The sequence below is a fragment of the Polyodon spathula genome, unplaced genomic scaffold (assembly GCF_017654505.1).
Source record: "Polyodon spathula isolate WHYD16114869_AA unplaced genomic scaffold, ASM1765450v1 scaffolds_1677, whole genome shotgun sequence".
NCBI classification, from domain to species: Eukaryota; Metazoa; Chordata; class Actinopteri; order Acipenseriformes; family Polyodontidae; genus Polyodon; species Polyodon spathula.
This window is the reverse complement of record NW_024473153.1, coordinates 1-12,331: the sequence shown is the minus strand read 5'-3', so window position 1 is coordinate 12,331 and position 12,331 is coordinate 1.

Sequence of the window (12,331 nt, the reverse complement as noted above, 5' to 3'; positions counted from 1 at the left end):
ATACGCTCGCATAAAAAACAGATGGAAAACAGGACCTGAAAATGGATAGGATTTGACACAAATGCATAAAATAAAAGTTAATTTCTGCAACTATCCCCCATATTAGTAGTACCATTAAAGGTGAGACCACTTTCACAGCTAATATTTCCATCTAGATCCTGTTATTGTCAACTTCGAGTTGTCAGTTACTAACACACTGACTGTTTGTTATTGTCAGTTTGAATTGCCAAAGAAAACCCCAAATGCTCAGGCCTAATGCAAAGGTAGGCTACAGTTTGAACCTCTGCTATTCAGTGAATTATTTCAGTGTAGAAACGCACCCGCCTTCTCCCCAGTACCTGGAGACGCTGGGCTGTGGTATGAAATCCACTCACTGTGCAAGACAGCCCGTGCGTGTCTCTGGAGAGCGCTGTGCTGTCACTGTGCAAGGCAGCCCATGCGTGTCGCTGGAGAGTGCTGTGCTGTCACTGTGCAAGACAGCCCATGCGTGTCTCTGGAGAGCGCTGTGCTGTCACTGTGCAAGACAGCCCATGCGTGTCTCTGGAGAGCGCTGTGCTGTCACTGTGCAAGGCAGCCCATGCGTGTCGCTGGAGAGCGCTGTGCTGTCACTGTGCAAGGCAGCCCATGCGTGTCGCTGGAGAGCGCTGTGCTGTCACTGTGCAAGGCAGCCCATGCGTGTCTCTGGAGAGCGCTGTGCTGTCACTGTGCAAGGCAGCCCATGCGTGTCTCTGGAGAGCGCTGTGCTGTCACTGTGCAAGGCAGCCCATGCGTGTCGCTGGAGAGCGCTGTGCTGTCACTGTGCAAGGCAGCCCATGCGTGTCTCTGGAGAGCGCTGTGCTGTCACTGTGCAAGGCAGCCCATGCGTGTCTCTGGAGAGCGCTGTGCTGTCACTGTGCAAGGCAGCCCATGCGTGTCTCTGGAGAGCGCTGTGCTGTCACTGTGCAAGGCAGCCCATGCGTGTCGCTGGAGAGCGCTGTGCTGTCACTGTGCAAGGCAGCCCATGCGTGTCTCTGGAGAGCGCTGTGCTGTCACTGTGCAAGGCAGCCCATGCGTGTCGCTGGAGAGCGCTGTGCTGTCACTGTGCAAGGCAGCCCATGCGTGTCGCTGGAGAGCGCTGTGCTGTCACTGTGCAAGGCAGCCCATGCGTGTCTCTGGAGAGCGCTGTGCTGTCACTGTGCAAGGCAGCCCATGCGTGTCTCTGGAGAGCGCTGTGCTGTCACTGTGCAAGGCAGCCCATGCGTGTCGCTGGAGAGCACTGCACAGAGGTTATGCATTAAGTTTTGTTGTATTGCTCCTACCTGTATTTGCACTATATGTAATACTTACATTTGGGAATAAAGCCATTTTGGACACTCCAAAAACACGTCTCTCTTCAGCGAGTCTGCTTTTGGTAAGTGTGTAAACTCCACTTGCTAGCACAATAACACAGTGGCGTGCAAATGTATTGGAACAGCTCAAGAGTTGGGATTTCTATACCTGCCTGCATGAAAACCTCTGGGTGAGAGAATTTCAATTTCCACTCAGTAATCACTGATATAGAAACAATAGGCACTCGTGTGTGAAATGACCGCTTTGTGCTTTAATCAGGCACCTTAAACAACGTCTAAAAGTCTCATGCATTTTACCATGTGTGGCTCTGTGTTCATTTTCTTGTACTATTTTAAATGAATTGCATGTGTGGCTTATTAAAGTGATCAATTAAAATCACTGTTTTGATAATTTTCCAACATTTTCAGATCCAGTGCTTTTGATTTCGTATGCACAAAACATCAGCACAGAAGCAATGGGATGTTCTTCTATATTTGCACGCTGCTGTTGGTCTCAGATATAGTGTGGTGCTGACTGGATTAGTCAGCTATAGGAGTCAATGTTAAAGTAAACCAGAAACGAAGAGAGTGACAGTGAGCTCATGAAACAGAATGCTTTCTGTTACACGACAAAGAATCTTAGAATCACGGAATGCTTTCACAATGCAGTGACAATAAATAATTGAATCACTTATTAATATCATTGGGAGTCACAGCAGTTAGAACAAAGGCTGGATGAAGTCTCCTGTGGCTCCCTGTACAGGACGGCACTGTACAGGAAGTCCAGGCTATTGCCACAGCCAGCCTGGCTGTTTCAGCTCCAGCGTAGTGATGGTTCTGGGTTCAGCTGTGAACTCTTTAAACAGTGTGTCTGTGGATAGATCAGGAGAGAGAGGCAGCCGAGAGCGGAGGAAGTCTCGCTGTTATTCCAGTTCAACTTTAGATAAACTAGGACCATGAAACTCTGCATACTCGTAGGTGCTGAGATGAACTCGGGAATGCAACTGAGCTCCACTTGTATTTATTATATGTTTTATTAATGTTTCCATATTTATTTTTATTGAACGGACATGTGTAGTAAGATCACATGGACACTAGGGGCAGTAGAGTATCAAGATCCCAATTTTGAGATTCAACCAAACGTCAGCTGTATAAAATCAAGAAGAAAGCGTGGTGTGAAACACCGGGGTCAAGTCTCATATTTTAATAAAAAGAAAAGTGATATCTGTCCAGAAACATGTCACACAAGCAGGCTTGGTGGTCCAGTGGTTAAAGAAAGGGGCTTGGCACCAGGGGCTGGTTTATCAAAACTTTTACTCTGGATCAAAGTGATCCGGATTTTGTATTCCTATATTTTGTGATCAAGATTACTTTTATCTGGATTGTTTTGATCTGTTTTTTTTTCAGAAAATGTCACTGCTGGATTACATTTATCCAGATTACAAATAATTACAAAATCAGTTTTTTGAATAGGCTAGTTTTATATATATATATATATATATATATATATATATATATATATATATATATAGAGAGAGAGAGAGAGAGAGAGAGAGAGAGAGAGAGAGAGAGAGAGAGAGATTACCACACCTAGGGTTGCCAACTGTCTGGTTTTGAACTGGACATCCAGTTTTAAGGGGATTTGCACCGTATACGGTCAGGACCAATCACCGGACAGCAAAAGTCCAGTTCTTGCGAATCTTGCTTACTCACTGTTCATTGCTGTTTTGGTATTTATCATCGGTCCGTTAAGTTACAGAACTACACTGAAATGTGTTCTGCGTTATTTTGCCATCACTGCTTAGCAGGATCTGTTATTTAAAAAAAAATAAAAAATCACAAGAGTTAAATCTGCTTTGTCTTTAAACTCAAGCAAGTGCTGTACTACTTAGTGATAAATACATATCATTGATTTTCAACTGAATCTGTGTATAGATCTGAAATATTTTCAAGCAGAGTTTTGCATGAGTATCATCATACGAATCTTATCGTGACCTTGATGTATAATCTCAACACTAGTAAATATTATATTTTAACACTTTATTTGGCCATATAATGTGTGTTTGCTGTTACAATTCAAACAAAAGCTGATCGCTGTTCTGTGATCATTTAAAAGCTAAATCCACTTCTGCAGCAGGATCACGATAATCCTGGTATTTTGGATCAAAGTAATCCTGATCTGTTTAAATTCTGAAAAACCCAATTGCAACATTTAATCATGATCGAACGCGGAAATCCGATTACCAGAGTTTTGAAAAACCGGCCTCAGCAGGTTCCTGCTTCGATCTCGGCTCAGCCACTGACCCGCTGTGTGTGAGACCCTGAGCAAGACCTTTAACCTCCTCGTGCCCCGTCCTTCAGCTGAGATGTGAAACAATCGAGGTCCTATTGGAAGAGACTCTGCAGCAGCAGCAGCTGTGATGCAGAGTTCACCCTCCTAGTCTCTGCAAGTCACTTTGGATAAAAGCGTCTGCAGAATGACTCAATAATAATAATGAAGTTAGAATAAAGGGTGCAGCCATGTAAAGATATGATAGCTCTCTCCAAGTCTGCCATGTGTGCTTTTACAGTGCGTCTCTACGGGGCTGACCCTGTTGTATATAACTTGGACAGAGAATACTTCCATCACCTTCACAGCCAGATTTCTATAGCAGCCACAAGCTCTGCCACCTTCCGTTTCCCAAGCCCAGCGTCAGTGAGACAGGATAATCTCACGCTGCTGCAAAGACAGGTTCCTCTTATTAGCCGTAATGCAAGGGCAAATTAATAATAAAGTCACGTTGTTGTATTTCACAGCAGTCAGTGGGAGCTGCACTTCCTTCTGTATTTGATGGGGAGGAAATACACACGCACATAAAAGCAGGTTTCAATTCTTGTTATGGTACAAAATGTGCTAACACTTTACTTTTTAAGATCCAAAAAATATTGCATCTATAAATGTCTTATCAGACAACATTAGTTATTAAAAATAGACTGAGAACTACCTTACCCTAAAGTAGTAACAGAGATCATGTTTTAAAAATACATAACTAAATACATGTGCTTCTTTCAAAACTGCACATTTGAGAGCTATGTAGCCAATGGAACTTCACAATAGATAAGATTCATGGATTTAAAAGCAGTGTTAGGAAGACCTATACAACAGCACTGGTGACATTTTCATAAACACATAAAAAAAAGTACTATTCATTTTCATTCATCATTCAAAACGCTGATTCATCCAGTGTTGAAGAACAACCTTCTTTGCAAACAAAGACAATAATGCTGCTGCTTTTGGTCATGCCTATGCCTAATCTGATCACTTGACATGTCCTCTAGTATACAAAACCGGTATTGTTTTGTGGAATGATCCTTGTACACACAATACATCACCCCACCCATTTACCAGTGTGGAGAAAGCACAGCAAGGACAAAGAACCAGCCCCTGTTAAAAGTGTATTGCAAAATCTTAGGGTAAAAGCACAGCACAGTGTAGTAAAGCACAGATAAGATAATGAACCAGCCCCTTTCTCAGAAAAAATATTGTATATCTCATAGAAGTGTAGTAAAGCACAGCAAAAGAATGGTTTGTTGCATATACTTGAAAATGGCACCCTTTGGAACGTGGTAAGGACATTCTTTAACACATGGTATAGGAGTATCACAAACTGGGGGTGTGTGGAGGCCCCGTGCTTTTTAAAATGCTTACTTGTGCAGGTGTATAGAGGCGTGGCTGATGAACTTTTTCACGACAGCTCTGATTGTGAATTTGCAGCCAGGCCCTGGGTTTTGTACAGTTAAAAGCAGGCGTACTTGAGAACCTCTCCTCTTAATTAAAGAATAACAGGAAGCAGGATGATTAGCAGATAACTTGGGCAGAACAAACATGTTTTTTTTGACACAGATGATTAGCCATATTCCACTCTTACAAAACCCACCAAGAGCATTCTGGGAGAGTATCGGAATCTGGGGGACTATAGGGGAAGTGTTCCTTTCAGTCAGGCAGCATGTGTACCACTTTCCTCATAGTGATGAAACTTGGTAAAGGCAGACTCTTTCAGCAGCACAGGGGTCTGTCTCTCTGTGTTACGCTTACATAGATCCCAAGAACAGCCTGTCAAATTATGATGTGGTTAGAACATTCTTAGCACACTTTACTGGATTAATCTAATTAACCTGCCTGTCTGTATGTTGAGAGAAGGAAACGTGACTTTCAGAATGATTGCACACATCCTAACAAAGATAAAGACGCCAACAGCAGTGTTTAGTTTGAAACTAAAATGTTGTCTTATTTTGGTAATAAGTTACTGTAACTAATTAGAATTGCGTTTAGGAAACGTGTTCTAATACCCCCCTGTGAACTGTAACACGGAAAAAGACACCAGGGTTAAAATGCCAGTCCTTCCAACTAACATGGAAAAACAAACAGAAAAAGCAGAACTGTGTTCTCAGAAAGAGTATATTGTCATTTTTTCCCCCCGCAAAATATCTGCAAGTAAAAATAAACCAAACAGAAAACAGCTGAGCTCAGACTATGTGACGGCTTCGAGAGGGAAGCGGTAAACACGTTGAGCAATTCCTTCAGCGGTTTCGAGTGGTGGAACGGCCTTACTGGAATGAAAGCAGTTGCCAGTCAATCCCACTGAGAGCTGCCAGTTTTAATGGTTTTTAACTGGTCATGGTGGTTTAAGATGCCAGTTGTATGCTGGTTCAAGAGAAAGTATTTAAAATGCACTAGGAAGTGAATTGCTTGTGGTCTACAGTCCTGTGTTCAGGTGTTCTGCTCTTGAGTTCTAGCTGACTGGCGTGTGTAACACAGGCTAGATAACTCAGTGTCTCTATAGAGGAAGAGCCAGCTCAATGGCTCTGCCACTTTGGAAACAGGTTTCCTTCAGCTTTTTAACTGGCAAGAAACTGTCGTGCGCTAGATGGTGTTAATACTATAAAGACATACTTAACATCAGCCGATCTAGCCTGGGTTACATGTACCCAAGGCAGGCAGCTACAACTGGAAAGCACTGAGAAATGACTAAAATAAACTGTGTAAAATCACTGACAAAAAATGTTACAAAGTTTATTTGAGTATATCTAAATTTACTACTATTTAGCTGTTTTATAGTTTTGGTTAAACCTTTAAAAAATCAATTGAGTTATGGCAGAAATAACCACTCTGTCAACATATAAATAAAAATCCATTTAGTTTAAATTCACTTGCATTTAGTTTTTTCTTTGATTTCAATTTCTCTTAATGATAGATCAATTAGAGGCAATACAAACGCTGAAAAAGCCCGTCTTTAATTGAAAACGATGGCGAGACGTCAGCCTGCTGAACACGGGAATTTCTTTTGTCCAGATTTTACAATGGAGAGGCTTCAGTAAGTAAAGCCGAGTCTCTCTGAACCTCTTCCACTCTGAACCTCTTCCACTCCTGCTCTGCTTCCAGAAGGCTTGGGGAGATGGTTTGTCTTACTGTAGCTCCGCCAGTCATTCCAATTCCTCGCAGATTGCCCGACGAAGCACATCCTCCTGCGGTGCACGATCTCCTGGCTGACTCTGCCCTCGATGCCAGCACCGGACCAGGTCCAAGACACAAACTCAAAGCCACCACACTGTGAGACTACAATCAGCAATCTCTGGATAATATCCAGTCAATCGATTAAAACCTTTATGGGTGAGATCAAATTCTCATTTACAACAACGACGAGCTGGCAAGACGCTCACACCCCCACAGCAAACAACATCAAACCCAGTAAATAAGGGATAAAAAAACACAAGCCCTTAGAAAGGTTTACCATGCTCAATTTGAAATCTTTCCCATGTCCTGGTTTGCCTTTTTTATATGTGGTAACTATCTCTGCTTTTCAATACACATCTATGCTTTACCGTGCTTTCATCACTGTGCTTTACAATGCTTCCCTATGCCTTAGCCACAACTATCTATGCTTTACAATGCTTCCCTATGCTTTATCATACCTCTGTGTGCTTTCTAATGCTTCCCTATGCTTTATCACACCTCTCTGTTCTTTACAATGCTTGCCTATGCTTTATCATCCCTCTCTGTGCTTTACAATGCTTCCCTATTCTTTATTATACCTCTCAGTGCTTTACAAAGCTTCTCTATGCTTTACCACACATCTCTGTGCTTTAGAATGCTTCCCTATGCTTTACCACCCTCTCTGTGCTTTACAATCCTTCCCTATATGCAAGGAACGTTCATTAGCAAATAGTCCAGGTTGCAGTTAGCCCCTTCCAAAGAACACCCCTCTTGAACAACCAAAATAAAAAAACAGTCAATAAATAAAATTAATAATGAAACAAGGTAACTGAGATACTTGATAATTCAAGTTTTAGTTTTTTACACAACAATTCTAGGAAAAGAACAGAGAGACCAGAAACCAGACCAGGATTGAAAGCTAGCTATTTACCAGCTGCATGACGGCCCTTTAACAAGAGGAAAACTGTAAAAACAAGTAATTCTCTTCATCACCACACCTGCTGTCTGGCAGGAGGAGGCTGCAGGAAAGCTCCAGAGACCACTGGCTTCTCTTAAAGGAACATTTCCCTTTTGTGTGATCTTTTTTCTCTTTAAATAAGTAAAATGTATGCAACGGTGTCACACAACCATTTAGCAAACGTGCATTTTAATTTCAAAACAGGTGCTGGAAGGAAGTTCTCAGTTTGCTTGCCTTGTCTTCTAGGAAGTCTGTTACACATGCACTTCCTGGGTCACCTCAGCAGTGTCTTTAGGGTCAGAGCATCTTACTGGCTGAGAGCTTGTCAGTCATGAGGAGAAGCAGCTGGGGTTTCTTTACCAGATACAGTGTTTAAAATGAAGTTGCTAAAACACAATTTTCTTTCACAGAAAGTGATGAACATTGTATTAGATAAGATGTACTGGAATTATTCTGTATCCTCAGCAAACAGAGATTTTGTTCATTAGCAGCTTTGTAAAAAATATGATTTAAAAAAATCCAGTACACCATAAATGCATGCATCTTTATACAGGAAATGTCGGACCTATGAAATGACAACAATTAATATTGGGTAAGATTTCCTAGAAAAGGGATTCGTTTTGTTAGTTCTATGCAATTTAAAAAACATGATCTCATTTTTTGCTTCAGTCATCAGATCCAAACTGAGAAGTTTAAATCACTCCTGTGGCTTCCCTAGAGCTCTCAAACATGTCTTCTCTCTACAGCTGGCTCATCTGTCTGTAACCATTAACCTGTCCCCTGCAGCACTGCCCCTAGTGGATGTAATAAATACAGCAGTAAGAATGGTGAGGTGAGGGGATGGAATGGGTTACCTAGTCATGTTGTTGAAGGAGACTCTTCTTCACACAGAGAGTGGTGAGGGGATGGAATGGGTTACCTAGTCATGTTGCTGAAGGAGACTCTTCTTCACACAGAGAGTGGTGAGGGGATGGAATGGGTTACCTAGTCATGTTGCTGAAGGAGACTCTTCTTCACACAGAGAGTGGTGAGGGGATGGAATGGGTTACCTAGTCATGTTGCTGAAGGAGACTCTTCTTCACACAGAGAGTGGTGAGGGGATGGAATGGGTTACCTAGTCATGTTGCTGAAGGAGACTCTTCTTCACACAGAGAGTGGTGAGGGGATGGAATGGGTTACCTAGTCATGTTGTTGAGGCAGAATCACTGAAATCCTTTAAGACCCGACCTGACATAGTTTTGAGATCAATCAGATAGTGTAACAATAGTGTAACCATTAACCTGTCCTCCTGCAACACACTGCCCCCAGTGGATATATATATATATATATATATATATATATATATATATATATATATATATATATATATATATATATATATATATATATAAATATGACATCTGTTCTCTGTGCAATTTCTTTTTGAAGAGTTCATTTGTTTCTTCACATGCTGGAGACAATCAAACTCACATGGTCAAGTACAAACTCCACCCCAGGATTGTATTACCATTATAAACATTTAAAGACATTTATCAGAGAGATCAACTGATAGTGAGAGACTGAAAGAATCCAGGTCAAAGAGTGAGCACCAAATACTCACCACAGCTAATCTCATACACTACAGATAATCTCATACACACTGCTAATCTCATACACACTGCTAACCTCATACACACAGCTACACACACCTCCACACACACACACACACACACACACACACACACTGCACAGCTGCTTCTTCTCTAAAGTATGCACTCTTAAAAGCCAGTAGCTTCCCTGTCTCTCTATTCCCCTCACAGATTGAGGGAGTCGCTGTTAGAGGAGGAAACACTGGCAGCTGCTTTGCTACAAAAAAAAAAGATTTAAAGAGTAAAAGCCAAGAGAAAGTGAAGCTCTATAATCTAAAAGAACCTGTTAAAATAATGAACAGAGTGCAATCCAACCTGTGAGAGAGAGAGAGAGAGAGAGAGAGAGAGAGATAGGGAGAGAGGAGGAGGGGAGTGTATCCCTGTCAACCCTCTCAGCCCTGCCCTCTTTGCTGGAACACAATCCGTCTCTGCAATGTTTCCAGCTCAGTAGCAGCAGACTGCGGGCTGGAGAGATGGGACTGAAGAAGCTCCTCAGCTACCTGCTGCCGGTCACACTGTGGGTCTTGGGAGTGCGAGAGTCCTGGGGTCAGACACAGCCCTCTGAAGGTAAGAGACCCTGGGTCAGATAGCCCTCTGAAGAGTCCTGGGGTCAGACAGCCCTTTGAAGAGTCTTGGGGTCAGACAACCCTCTGAAGAGTCCTGGGGTCAGACAGCCCTTTGAAGAGTCCTGGGGTCAGACAGCCCTCTGAAGAGACCTGGGGTCAGACACAGCCCTCTGAAGAGACCTGAGGTCTATTTACTATGGTAAACTTTAATAAGGTTGATGCCAGGACTGAGTCTCATCAGAGCTATAAAAAGCAATACCCAGTTGTTACTAATTTAAAAGACAGGTGTTTTTTAATTAGAATATCGATGACCAGGGAGTTTGAATAGAGCCTCACAATATTTATTAGAAACTGAATCAAAAGAAAGACTGTAGCATAAAATGAGTGAATAGCAACTAAGATACTTTACAAGAGAGAACGAAAAATATATAAGACCTAGCCTGCAGCATGCTTGTGCTAATTAAACATCATGCTTAAACACAATTGAAATGATAGAGAAACACCAGCATATACAGTCTGTCTACTTGACTGCCCTGCAGTTGAACTACCCAGCTCTGGGGTCACAGCGGAGGTGATAGTACTGATGTGTGTATTTTGCACATATCTGGAAACCCGCTGTTGAATTGGTATTCACGTTATCGAGTTGAGTATCAGAGTGCAGGGATGTGAAGAGGCGTCTCTCTGTCTATACATCCGTCAGTCTGTGTGTCACACATTTTCACAGTATCTTGAGAGTTATTCCGCTAATCGGTTATTCTAATATGTCTTGCCATGCTACTGACACCTTATTTAACTACTGACATGTATTGAACAGTCTTAAATAGTTCTTATCCAGCTGTCATGCAACTAATGAGTGGGGTTTCATTTTCAATGGAATAATGGATAATTTCAATAGAGAATAACAGGAAATTCACAAAGTGAAGCTAAAGAAGTGTTGGCAACAGCGGAAAACACATTGAACAGAATTATTATTATTATTATTATTATTATTATTATTATTATTATTATTATTATTATTATTAATGTAGTATGCTTGATTACAGTTTGATTTTCATGAACAGTTTGATGCACAGAAAGTCATTTGTTTTTAATAAGTCGTGGTTTTGCACACCCTCATGAAAGCGTTGAGGACACACACGGACTACAGAAGTTAAATGATTTCTTTCTTTTTATAACTCTTCTCCAGTGCAGCTTGGTATCCTCCTGTACTTTCTCTCTTACTTGGTCACTCGGTTTCTACAATAAACACGCTCCTGCATTTGATACACACATCCTGTTAATAAGACATATTACTGCAAAAGATTATAGAACAACCTTCAAATATCATACCCAAATAAAAAATGAAGAAAACTTCCCACAAGCTTGCCCTTACGCTGAGTTAAATAAAATACACAGAAAAAGCACAGCGACGTATAAAACAGAAAACAACACTTCATGTTGGAACAATCCATGACTATCAAATCACTCAGTGGCAGAACATATAGTATTTGATAAGTCTTCATCAGTGCATATTATCACCACTAAGAAACCCCCAAAACACTGGAAATATTCTTTGAAGACCCGGCTATCAAACCCACTCCCTCCCTCCTCTGATGCTGTTCTCTAGCAGGATGATATGAAAAGCACGTTCGAGTGACATGCAGGGTTTGACTTGCACTGCTGAAGCGTTTTCCGATTTTGTTTTGAATTAGCTGTAGCACTTTTTTAAAATGTAATTTGTGGCAAGGTGGGTTGCAGTGCGCACGTGTAGAGGTGACGCAGTGCTCAAGTAATGACAAGCACTTAAGTTACAGTCCTGAAATATTAAACACAGTATTAATACAAAACACACACACACGATCACAAGTCGAGAGTGAGTACTAACGTACAAGTGGTGAGATACATCCGTGAAGTGTTGTTTGGGTTACGCCCCCTTGGTTAGCGAGTGCAACCGTTTCTCCTCCAGTCCACGGTTGCCGCATTGCTTCCCTTCTTGGGCGATGACTTGGTGTACCAAAGCTCGACCCCTTTCTAGGTGGCCGACTTCCACCTGTTCCTGGGAATGAATTGTCAGACCATCCAGTCCGGGGCACTCTGTCCCCTTTACACAGCGCCCTCACAGGTCGGGAGGGAGATTTATAACCAAGATTCATTCTTTCTCTGTCACAGTAAGGAAAAGTAGCCATGTTATTTTTTAATGTAAAATGTAATCCGTTGCCACATTTGCCTGCATGAAAAAGCAACCATTACAGTTACAAGTTACTGAGCAATGTAATCAGATTACAGTAATGTGTTAGATGCAATGTGTTACTCCCCCCAACACTAATTATTACACAAATAAGCGAGAAGAATTTTTATTTTTCTAATTTATAATTTACAATTCTGATGGTGTGTGGTACACTTCCTTACGCGGAGACGCT